Here is a 13,799-nt window from a genome sequence, read left to right as displayed (position 1 = left end):
TTTGTCGTTCAATTTTGGAGCATAAATTAGTCAAATTAAGAACCTGTAATTAATCATCTTTCAAGTGATTTAAATAGTTCGTTCTTATGTTGTAATGGCACACCACCGTTTCAGAATTGTTTTACATTTGTCATTTTGGGGTCTTATGTGTCACTATGCGGCATGGGCTTTGCACATTAAATGCACCAAAGCCGTTAGCCACTGCTGTCAGGAACACTATAAATACATGAAATAAGTATATATGAATGGTATTATACAATTATATACTTTTGATTACATCAATATTTATTGATCTTCTGAAAATTTCCTAATCGAAGATAAGTAGTCTACATTCTTAATCGATTGATTGAATATTTAGTGCTATGATATACTATCAGCACCGTTAATGTTTTATATATATATGTAATTTGCAAATTGTGTTTTTGCATGTCATGTTATAACTATTTATCGTCACTAAAGAATTTACAACAAACACCGCATATAATTGTTTGTTTTAGATTTTGTGTAATATCTTTGACATAATTTGACTTTTAGCATTAATCTGCATCTGGTGCAAGAAAATTGGTACCGTTAATTTTATTAGGCCGTTCGTTTTCGCGGTTAAATTGATTTACATTTGTCATTTTGGGGTCTTATGTGTCACTATGCGGTATGGGCTTTGCTAATTGTTGAAGGCCGTACAGTGACCTATAAATGTTAATTTATGTGTCATTTTGTTTCTTGTGGAGAGTTGTCTCAATGGCAATCATACCACATCTCTTTTTTGTACTAAACCTAAGATAATAAAGGGGCATTATGTTTTCTGGTGTATACGTCCGTCTGTCACGCTCCATGTTAAAGTTTTTGGTTAAGGTAGTTTTTAATGAAGTTGAAGTCAATTCAACTTGAAACATACTTAACATGTTACCTATGATACAATCTTTCTTATTTGTATGTCAAATTAGAGTTTTTATCCCAATTTCACGGTCTACTGAACATAGAAATGCTAGTTCGTTTGGAGCACCCGTGTACTATGGACAAATTCTTGTTTTGTATTGTCAGAATTTTTTCAAATGTGACATATGTTACAAGATACGACTTACTAGTACATGCATGACAAATGAGAATACATACTGGAGAAAAACTTGGAACATGTGAGATATGTTTTAAAAAGACTGAGGAGGGGAAAGCTTCAATGGGCATATGAGAACACATACTGGTGATTTAACCCATATATGTGATAAAAAGTTTTGCTGTTGTGAGAGCTTCAATGGGCATATGTGAACACATCATACCGGTGATTAAACACATAAATGTCACAAAGAGTAGCTATTGTGAGAGTTTCAATGGGAATATGAGAACACATACTGGCGATTAAACACATAAATGTCATAAAGAGTTTACCTATTGTGAGAGTTTCAATGGGCATATGAGAACACATACTGGTGATTAAACTCATAAATGTGATAAAGAGTAGCTATTGTTAGAGCTTCAATGGGCATTATGAGAACACATACTAGTGATTAAACCCATAACTGTGATAAAGAGTTTTGCTATTGTGAGAACTTCAATGGGCATATGACAACACACATACTGGTTATTTAACCCATAAATGTGATTCAGAGTAGCTATTGTGATAGCTCCAATTGGCATATGATACACATACTTGTGATAAAACCCATAAACGTGATTCATGTAAAAACGAGTTAAGCTTATTTGAGGGCTTTAATTGGCGTATATGATAACAATAAAATACTAAATTGATATAACCCATAACTGTTGTGTCCGACTTTAATTATAAAAATAGAAATTAAAAACAAAATGTTAATTTTGTTGCCTTAGAAAAAACAAATACTACATGTATTTTCTCAATAACATTTTGACACTGAAACCCGTATTATATACTTGATTAAATACGTTTGAAGGGTAAAATATAAAAATTAGTATGTCTTTTAGCTGAATGAAGTAAAGACATTATTAGTCTGAAATATAACCCACGACTTTACTACCTTGTCTTAACGTATTGACGTTGCAGTAATGACGAAGAATATAATAATCTAATTCAGTCTATTGTTTTCATGATATTTCATGATGAGAGAATTAATTGTTTGACAAATAATCAAATCATATCAAATATATTTTATTGTCAATAAAAAATGCCCATAACAGGCAGAATAATCACAAGTTAAATTTGGTACAATGATTACAAAATGATTACAATTATTTGAATACAATTAAAAATATGTAAAGCATTTACAACCATGATTTGAAGGACAAGTACGATAAGGACCTTATTTGACACACAACATTAAACGATGTACTACAGTTTCATAGCGTGTGTGGTAAAAATTGTTGATTATAATATACAAGGCTCTTCTGAAAAAAATAATCTACAAATCGAGAACACGTTTCACTTTCATCAGCTCAGAGACAGCTAGCTTTTTTTGAAAAGCTATCAATTGTTGTTACAAAGTTCTAGCTTGTCTGAGTACTACCTGCGACGTGAGTACTTATATTAAATTCCAGCAGTAGACTGGTAAACGATTAATTATTTCCTATAAACTATTCTTTTACAGGTATTCACAATGAAGCGTTATAAAATTATTTAAACAATGACTTTTTTTTTACTCTTATTAACATATTTCATCTATAATTTGCAACGACAAAAACAAAAAATGCATATGGATTTGACCGAAAGTAAAATTTTAAATATTTCCAAACTTATACACCTTCAGTACTTATAATTGGTTGACACATGTATTTCAGGTATATGCATATTTATAGCAGACACCTAAAGATCAAGTAATTCAAGTTTTGTAAACAAGGGGAAGGCGGCACTTGCTAAACAAAATGGAAAAGGTTAACAGAAATAATGTTACAAAATGTGCAGTTCAAAATAATGTTCACACAGAAATATTGATTTCTGTTGCAGGTTATCACAAACTATAAATTATATCCATATGCATAGTTGATTGTTTTCTTCAGTTGAATTGGTAAGTTCTAGGTTGTTACAATGATTAAATGTCAGTTGTTCCAGTTATTACAATTTACCAAAAGAGCGAGCGGGGAGTTGCTTTAACAAACAAATCAATCAATCAATTAGTTAATTAGATGATTTCGATTATGTTATGTGCTTAAAAAAACTACCTAATTAGGACTATTGATAAAGAGGATTGATCATAAACATGAAATTTGGGAATGTTATAATACCCTTTGTTAGCTCTATTAACTGTTATTATATCATTTTCAAGTAAATTCGTTGCGGCACTTGCAACTCCCGTGTATGAGAAACCCGTATTACCGTTTGTTGTATATCCACGCGAAAGCATCCCATTATTTTTTCTTATTTCGAAGTATCCATTTTTATCATTTGATGAAATTGATACAGTTATAAGATACAATCCCCCGACATGACACGTAAAAGTTCCGTCCCTTTTAAATCTGTCTATATCTGGGATTCCACTAGAAGTGGTGATAACTTCAAAGTTGATACGTTGTTCTGGCACATTGAATGCACCATGGCCGTTAGCCACTGCTGTCAGGAACACTATAGATACATGAAATAAGTATATATGAATGGTATTATACAATTCTGTACTTTTGATTACACCAATATTTATTGACATTCTGAAAAGTTCTTCATCGAAGATAAGTATTCCACATACTTAATCGATTGATTGAATATATAGTGCTATATACTATCAGTACCGTTAATGTTTAAAGCACATAGAAATATATATTTTTTTATTATTATACAACCTTCAAATTTTTTATTCAAATATTATCATGAAGTCGTAGGACGTCACAAAACATTATTTATACGGCACACTCGAGCATGTTCATGTTTTACGGACTTCGTTCGCAGGGATATACTCCCGTTACAAAAACTGCTCTTACAGAGTAATAAGGCTGACCGACAGAAATTATTACTACGTTAATTTTCCGCAACGTTTACATATACATTGTCGTGCTAAATAAATCCGTAGTGTAATGGTCACTTACACAAAAACGTTGACTAATAAAACAGTATATCTCTCATTAAGAGAAATAAATGTCCTGCTATTAATTAGAAGTGTACGGTTGGATATCTTAAGTTCAGTGTATTATAGGTATCTGTATCTGTATAACTTTCCAGCGACATATTTTGGCAGTCTTAGATATTTATACACAAGAATAAAGTCGTCTAAATAAATATGAAATTTACTATTTTTATGTATGTCCTGTTCGCAATCATGATCGAACTTTTGACTGAGTGACCGGCGATACATGGATTGCCTGAAACACTGCCTGTTCCGATTGTCTTAGAGTTTATGCGATTCACTCACTATTTTATGGTTGCTTTGATTTGTCTTCTTAATGAGTTTAAGTATTTAAACATTTGTAAACGATTGTTTCTTACACTTATATTTAGAGGTAAGAAATGAGTTGCGACATAATGTTTTAATTCCGCAAGTATTTTTAAATATATATAAATACACTGTGTAAATGAATACGTACCGAAAGTATTATAAACGTTTTCCTGAATATTCAGCAGCGTAGCATTCATGGCAACTAAAGCATCTGTGCAAGTTTTTCTGTCTGTAAAACAAAAATACAAACGGCATGTGAAATAAGCAGAAGCACACGTTCATGTTATATTACTAAACATTATCATACGACGAGAATTCTGAAAACCATGTGAAATTTGTTGAAGAAAGAAATATAAGAATTTTCTAGCATCTCATTTCAAATAAAAGCAGAGACATTGCAGTCAGCAGTTATAGAAATTACGTTGTTTTGTTGTGTTATTCACATGATTTCTTTGTAAAAGTTTTCGCTAGACGGAAGTAACTGAACGAAACGTTATAAATGGTTATACACTGTTTTGGTGTTGGTTCTTTTCTAGTTGTCTTTTCCTAGTTTATATGAATTTTCTTTAAATAAGACTCTTCACTAGATTATGATCAATTCACGTCTCCATCATGGTAATGCATAGGAACAATAACTAATTCATTTTTTTAAAACTTTTTTTTATAATATATAATATGAATATGATAACTCCACAACTCACGAATTAGTTGATTCACTATAATTACTTTATATCCGCTTCTAAATAAGCATGTGAACACTAGATCAAAAATCCAACATATTATATTGTTCCATTTTTTTATTAACTAGTTCGTCATATTTAATGCCAATATATCTATCCCAGTGTATCGCTATTTTACAAAATTTGCATTTTATTTTACTGACTGATAATTTCCTTTCTCAGCACAGTAGAGAAGAGTGTTATGAAAACTTATTGATAGAAACTAAGAGCGCACGAGCCGTTGTCAATGAAATTAGCAATGTTGTCGTAGATAAAATAGCGATAAGTTAATCAGAAGATACAAAGTCCTTGTTGATAATTTTTTTGCTCTAATTCTTCGTCAATTTATCCCTTTCTGCGCCCATTTTATATATATAAAAAAGAATAATCAACGTGTGGTTCGTTTGATCTCAGTACTTCATTGGTTAAAATCCGATTGTGAAGTCGAATTTTCTTGCTTTCCACTGAATTTCCTATTGTGACGGCATTTCAAAAGGCGACCATGTCTGACGACGTCACATAGAAAGAATACATCTTTTTGCAGATCATTCGAAAAGAAGGAATAAGGTTGCCTGCATAATGTTAGAAAATCATTAGAGAAACAGATTACACCACCAAATCTCGTGTAATACAATATGAACCCACTCTCGACAGTTAAATTATCAATTTTAAAGTCCTCGACGAGGCGGCTCGGACTTTAAATTTGAAAATTTGATTGTCTCGAGTGGATGAATATCGTATTAGTGGTAGAATCTATATGTATTCACGTCACACAAGTAATACATCTTGGTCTTGGCACATATATATTGCAGTTACTGACGTTTTCATTGTCTTAGATACAATTAAAGTGTTAATTTTATTTGTCTTTGTTTATTTCTTCCCGAACTGTTTAGTCCATCTTTCTTAGTAATATCCTTTTGTCTAGGCTTGATATTCATACTTCCCGTCATTATTGTATTGCGATCTTTTCTATTTTTTGTATTGCAAATGTGGTTTGTATATTGAGAGCTTCTACATGTATAAGGTATTCTTTGTTGCTGTTGATATCATATTTTTTATAGTGATTAAGAATTAAATTTTGACTACTGAACCCAAAATTGTGACGTTTTTGCCTATCATGCATGTTTGTTATGCTCACACATCGTTGTCAAAATAATGAAATGTTATGTGACCGTCATAAAAGAGGGAGTTTGAGCTAGCTATAAACTCATTGACTACGTTAAAAATGCTTTTGCCAAGTCAGAAATATGACACTTGTTTTCCTTTCGTTTGGTGAGTTTTTAAAAAACTTTTGATTTCGCCATTTAATATTTTTTAAGGGAATTTTTGTTTTAAATTTCCAAGATGTTCTATATTTTTCTTATTTTACTTTATACTATGTTTTCTACTACAGCTAATTGATTAGGTTGTATCTAAAATCATGTGGAGTTTCACCGAAGGTTTAAGTGACCCGAATGAATATCATTCATGAAAATAAGATGTAATCACTTACCATCTTGTGAGGTGTTCTCTACTCCACGAATCTGATTGTGCAATGCTATTAAATCTTGGTTGCGTGCTTGCTGTTTTGAATTCAAAGCCCTGATATCATTTTCATTGGTCTGCACTTGGTGCAATATTTTATTTGTGGTTGTCATGATATTGCTCGTATCCTGAATTTGAGTGATAATTTTTAAATGGGACAATACGTCTAATCTGTTTTCTTGCTGGTTAGTTACATTTTTAGACCATGCTAATTCCTTTTGAATTGAAGTGTAATCTCTTTTAAGGTGGTCAAAATCCTGGTTCAAGTTGATGTATTTATTTTCAACTTTTGTAAGTTCTATTTTCAACATGTCAGTCTCATTTGAAATAAGGTGGTCAAACTTGTTAGTGAATTCTGTGCGCATTTGCGTAACGGATTCCTCAAGACGTTGACGAAGCTGTCTTTCTTCAACCAGAATATTAAGTACGTGAGAGTACTGTTGTAATAGTATTGTATAATGTCTTTCGGATAAACCATTTGATGGTTTTGTTGTCGTTCCTTCCAATAAAAAAGACTCGCAAAACCGAATATAAATCAAAATAAGCAAACAAGTAGGTCCACCCATATTGTAAAAGATGAAAGATTTTTATGTCAACGTAATATACATGATATATTAGATACAACAGTGTCTTAATTCTAGTGCAGTGTTATAAATGTTTGTTTAAATGGCTGATAACATTATTTTGATAGATAACTTATTTGCATTGTGTTGAAACTAAATCATTTTTATTATTCACAAAAATATAAATTAGGATGTAAATTCTTCATGAATAATAGTCCCATTTACTAAACAATGTAGACAATCATTCGGCGTGTGGTGAAATTCCAGAAATTTAATTTAGTCTATATTGCATGATATGAAGCAATTTTTACACTTTTATTCACAAGTACATGATTCAGGAAAACATTAGATGTATTTGAATGAACTCTAGAAACAGAGAGAAAATCGTGGCTGGCTAAGTTCTAGAAACAGAAAGAAATTCGTTGCTGGCTAGGCTTTAGAAACAAGGCGATATTCGTGGCTGGTCAAGCTCTAGAAACAGGGACAAAATCGTGGCTGGCTTTGCTCTAGAAACAGAATGATAATCATGGCTGGTCAAGATCAAGAAACAGAGTGATAATCTTTGATGGCCAAGCTCTAGAAACAGAGAAAGAATGGCCTGTCCAAACTCTAGAAACAAAGAGAAAATCGTGCCTTGCCAAGCTCTAGGAAAAAAGGGAAAATCGTGGTTTGTCAAGCTCTAGAAAAAGAGAGAAAATCGTGTCTTGCCAAGCTGTAGAAAAAGAGACAAAATGTTGGCTTGCCAAACTCTTCAAATAGAGAAAAAAATCGAGGTTCTCCAAGTTCTATAAATAGAGAGAAATTTCCACTTTTTCGTAGGGAGTAAAACGAATGGTTCAGAATATAGATTTCCTGTGAATTAAATAATGCAACAACATCTTCATTATAAATATATCTCCTATGATTGTGTAAGGAAAAAGTATATATAATGCCCAGTTGATAAAGCGACAAGTGAGAAAGCTATTTGTGTAATTTTGTATATGTTTTTGGTGTTTTTATTTTTAAGGTGTAACGACGATTATACAGGTCTACTTTTTTATTGTTATTGATTTCATATTCCTGAAACGGTTTTTTCCTGATCAGAAAGTGATCAACTTTGGTTGAATATTTAAAAGTCATCAGCGCTTTACGTTTCAGTAAAGTTAGAGAAAATATAACGTAAGCATGTTATAGGCATTTTTACTTGTTTCTAAGTGTATAATTATTACAATCATTGTCATACATTGTATCTGAAATAGTAAAATAGATTAAACATAATTCAGAAATGGAAATCTGAAAAAATCTTTAAAAACACATTATATGGGTCTGAATTTTTTTTACCACATATGATAATAGAAAATGAAGAGTAACTGGTCTTGGACACATATTTCCATATCAAAAGAATAAGAGGGTAGCCATTCCTGCTCAATATTTACTTCCTTATTGATAAACAATGTAAACAATAGAAACAAGCTGATGAAGTGTTTTTAGTATGGCTTTGAACCTTCCTGATGATGGTAAATATAACAAAAAAGCGCGTCGAAAGCATGAAATGTATAGTGTTGTTTTCATTTTTTGTTATAACGGTGCATACATAATGGAACATATGTTAACACATGTTCGAATGTAGTATTTTTGTAGGGATTTCTCTTTTGGTTTTATGCCTATGATGAAAGCGGGTTTTAAACATATATCTAAGCAACAATATAAAGACAGAAAATGCCTTTAGACACGATAAGACATGATATCAATTTTCATTTCATTTCAAAATATTGTTAAATGTGAAAATATTATAAAATATTTACATTTTAAACAATTTGAAAAAGACGCTGTTTGGATAACTGATACATTAAAATGTAAACAAATTTTTGATACTTAAACAAATTTCATTCATTATTCGAGCACTGTTATGTATCTCTATGAAAGTTGCCCTTATTTAGCAGTCATGGTATAAGAACCGTAACTCAATACTAAATGGAATGTAACAGTTACTGTCTCTTTCAAATACGTTTTACTTGCGATACCATACAACATGACTAAAATACATGCCTGATGGCATATCTGATATAATTCTATCTTTGTAGAGGACTGGTAAATAATTCACTAGTTATTCAAAATGTGTTTGTTTGCCTGACAAAACAAATATTTGATTACAATTTTGCTTTTAACATGCCTTTCTGAACTACGAGTTGTTTTGCATGTTAAATTTGGCTGTTGTTAATGTTTTGTGTGTTTTCACTTATTACCGATAGCTAGGCTGATTGTCTTTTGCTTTCAAAATGATTGCATTGATTTTTTAACTACCTGTATGTTGTTTAATTTCCCTTCTGTTTCATGTCATTTAGCTGAAAAATTGTTGAATCACCCAAATCGTCCAAAATTATGAATCTGCAATCCAGTGGTTGTCGTTGGAAGTTTTTATGTCATTAATGTTGACGCTGACTAATGTAGTACAAATGAATTTTGAACTGTTTCACCGTTAATATTCCGGGACATTTTATGCTTACCATGCAGTTTGCTTTTAGTTCATAAACAAGGGCCTATATGGCGACCTGTAAATAAAGTCATCATAGATACCATGACTTAATTTTGTATATACGTCAGACGCGCGTTTCGTCTACAAAACACCCATCAGTGACGCTCGAATCCAAAATGTTAAAAAGGCCAAATAAAGTACGAAGTTGAAGAGCATTGAGGACCAAAATTCCTAAAAGTTTTCCCAAATACAGCATAAATAAACATTATTTTTTCACATCTATACCATTAGTTGTAGGATTGACCATTATCACTTCTCTCTTTATTGTTCTTGTCATCGCTTAGTCCCGATCAGGCTGACAGCTCATGTGCCTTTTACTTTAAAAATGATTGCTATAATTATTCTAATATTTTATTCTTATTTTAAAAATCATATTGAACTGAAATATTTATGACTGTGATATACGCATAAATTGGGAGTGTTTAGATGTTTTTCGCAAACTTTTATTAATCCAACATTTTTGTGCCGGTGGATTCTATAAAAACAAACGTTTATTGTGTCAAATATAAACACACTGTATGATGTTATTCGTTAAAACTTAATGATTGATAATATCAACACTAGATTTATCCTTTTAAGAAAAACACTTACTACACATACAAACAACAAAATGAAAAACTTCAAGTTTATCAAAACACAACAGGTTGGAAGGGGTATAAAAACATGGTGTTCTATTGGTCTCCTTCCGACCGACAGTACAATACCTAAGAAATTTGGTCGACCGTCTGTCTGTAAAAGGCATATACATTCGAAGCCACGTCCAGGCAGAATGAGATCGTAAACTCCAATGTTTCGTGTAGAGAAAACTCCACGCTTGCTGTACATCAAAAACCTTTATAACAACTCATCGGTGTTGCAATGTTGAATTTTTATTGTTGTCTAATAGTCATTCGTTTCGTAATTTGCCGCTCTCCACCCAGTTGAATCATATTACAAGACAAAACTATTGTATTAACTAATAATGTGTGTCGACTTGACCATACATGAAATACCAATACTTTAAGATCTTTCTATGGATACTAGAGTATATGACAATTGTGAACCAAAAATCAATACTAACAGACTGTCAAAAAAAAGATCGACAAACCAACGAAGAAACAGACCGAGACAGTTACTTTTTCTAAAAGACACCATCACTCCATAGACTTTTGATGAAGTATCACAAAGACAAACATATAAACAGAAGACACATATGAAAATGAGACAAAGACAAACTCTTGTTTATCACCACATGCACAACATGTGCTCCCGAAAAAAAACATGTAAAACCTACCGTGTTATACTAATAAAAATCATCTCATACGGATTTTTTATAATGTTTGAATGTTGTCTTCAGTTTTCTGTGTTTTCTTTTGTATAATGATGTTTGTCTTGATCGTTAAATAAGAGCAACAGTAGTATGCCGCTGTTTACAACTCATACATCGATAGCGAAAAAAACCAATCCGGGTTACAAACTGAAGGAAACGCATTAAATATACCGTTAAACCATGCATTGACATTTTCTATTATATTTTGACAATGAGTTTAAATATCAGCCGGGTGTCTTCTGCCTCTCATTTTGATAAAATGTATAGAGCCGCTACGAATTCGCCTAGTCAAAGCATTGTTGTTTACATTCCAAATTAGATCATTGCCATTACTTTTTTTAGAATCTTTCAAACGTGTGTTGCAATATAATGGCAACTTTAAAAACCTGACTAAGTGCATGGTTATTCTTTTTTAGAAAATTAGGTCAAACTGGTTCTGTATCATGTGTATAACTTACAACAAATATCTATTTTACAGCATATCATAAGCCAAAATAAACATTGGTGTGAAACAATTTTATTATCATATATTTACAATTTAACAAAACAATAGTAATAACAATATCATACAGTGTTGTTTTTTATGAATATACAAACTAACACAGAATTATGAGTCTTTGATGCAAAGATGGTCACGTGTCAATCACGTGGTTATATCTACTAGAAGCTTGTAACTCTAAATAAGCTGAGTTTTGAAATAAATGTAATCCAAACTATATATAGTTTATGAGACTATGGTTGAATTTTGAACTGGTACATCTTTGTTCTGTCCCTGTCCTTTCTTAATTCTCTTGAAAGGAGATAGTTTTCTAAACATGTTTTTTCTAGCAATTTGATTATGTTATAGCCTTGGTGATGGTTATTTACTTTCAACTTTCAAACTATTTTATTAAGATTAGAGTAACAAGCTTCGAAGATAGACACATGGTTTATACTAAGTTTACATTCATTTTTGTTATGTACTATTTGCATTTATAGTCACATGAGTTTTCATAACTATTTACACGTCTGCATCATTAATAAAGATTTGATTATCATATAATAACATTTACAATATTACATAGTTATATAATAAGTGTCTCTTGCGACTTGTTTAAAGTGTGTGTTACGACACACGTGTAAAAGTTAGATGCAGTAATGAAGTGGTTTATTTAAGTGTTACACAATGTGTGCAGGTCCCAGTATGATCAAACTGAAGCTAGATATGTATACATGGAAATATTATTAACATAAATAAATACATACACAGTTGGTATATAATGATAAAAGATATTGTAATTTAAAAAAATGGTTTTTAAATATAAAGCAAGTTTGTACCATCTATAGTTTCAATGCAATATCCATTGTTTCAACGTTAACACATAAATTAGAAGAGTTTTGCGGTTTCAATATAACTTGTAGATATAAAAATAAGCCTCTGCAAACTTTAACTGAGACAAGATGTAAACCAACCTGTATTGTTTTTTTTTTTATTTAATTGCAGTTACTTTTTACTGCTGGAAATAAAATCAAGATCTTGGCATCTAACAAAATGTTCATGTTATGTAACGAAAATGGGTTTCAGTGAAATTTGTTAAAGACCTTCATTTAAATTCCTAGAATTTGTCCAATGATTGTGCCGAAATGACAACAAAAAAATATATGGTTAACCTGAACAAATCGCATACAGATGCAAATTAAGACTGAGCCCCATGACTTATAGGTAAAATTCTGGTAATATTTAGTCAAAATAGGCCCTAATCCTCAAATGGGTTTACTTATCACGAATGTGAGCAATGCTTTTGTATTTGTTTAAATCATGTCAAATTGAACATAAAAAAAACCTGACATTTGAATCATTATAAACAAAAAAAAATATATAAACAAAACAAATACTATCGTCCTAAATCACACCATGGTGCATCAAATCCCCCATCCACATAGTAAAAGCACTAATATCACAGACCATATGCGTGCATATATAATGTATATTTCTTCAATTTAAATGCATAAATATATGCATATAAATCCGGCAGTAGGCTATTTGAAGAAATAATTGTAGCTTTACACAAAATAAACAGGTTTTCATCTTCTGTAAAATGTAAAGGACTGTTTAGAAATTGCTTTAGTTTATAACCTTGATAATGTGAATTCCAATCAAAAAAGTATTTCTGAATATTATTTTTACTATACGAAATATTACAGTATCTATTTCTAATGTGATAAAGATACTAGGAAGGTATATTATAATGAGTATTTTTAACAATGTGTTTTTATGAACTTCTGTTACAAAGAACAGATGTAGTCAGCACTTCTATGTTGGCATGCATTATCATTGATATGGTCATAAACCTTTTTCAAAACTTTGATTTTTTTAAATACTGGGGCTGTTCTACACAAGGAATAGATTACCTAAGCCGTTCCTGGCGAAACTTTACTTCCTCGTTGCTCTTCAACTTTGTTCCCTCTTTGGCTTTTTTTAAAACTTTTTTCTATTCGAGCGTCATTGGTGAGTTTTTTGTAGACGAAATGCACGTCTAGCGCAAATACAAAGTTCCGCTCATGCTATCTTTGATAAGTTTATGCAACTTTATTTTATAAGTAATTGATTTTAGTCTCAAACAGTCATTGTGATCCCAAAATCTTATGAAAAGTGTACACAAGCAATTAGGCAATCATTCTTACACTTGGATTATTTCAGCACAATTCGCATGCATTCAATTCAGCACGGTTGAGTAGCTTGTCATACAATTCAGTATGATGTTGATTTGACCAGGTACATTTATGAAAATAACTATTACTGAACAGTCTAAGATTAAACTGAACATATCTCATAAAACTGCAAGCGAATTGTCTTAACAG

The sequence above is a fragment of the Mytilus trossulus genome, chromosome 14, assembly GCF_036588685.1.
Source record: "Mytilus trossulus isolate FHL-02 chromosome 14, PNRI_Mtr1.1.1.hap1, whole genome shotgun sequence".
Lineage (NCBI taxonomy): Eukaryota > Metazoa > Mollusca > Bivalvia > Mytilida > Mytilidae > Mytilus > Mytilus trossulus.
The sequence above is the reverse complement of the archived record's forward strand: the minus strand, read 5'-3'. Positions refer to the sequence as shown.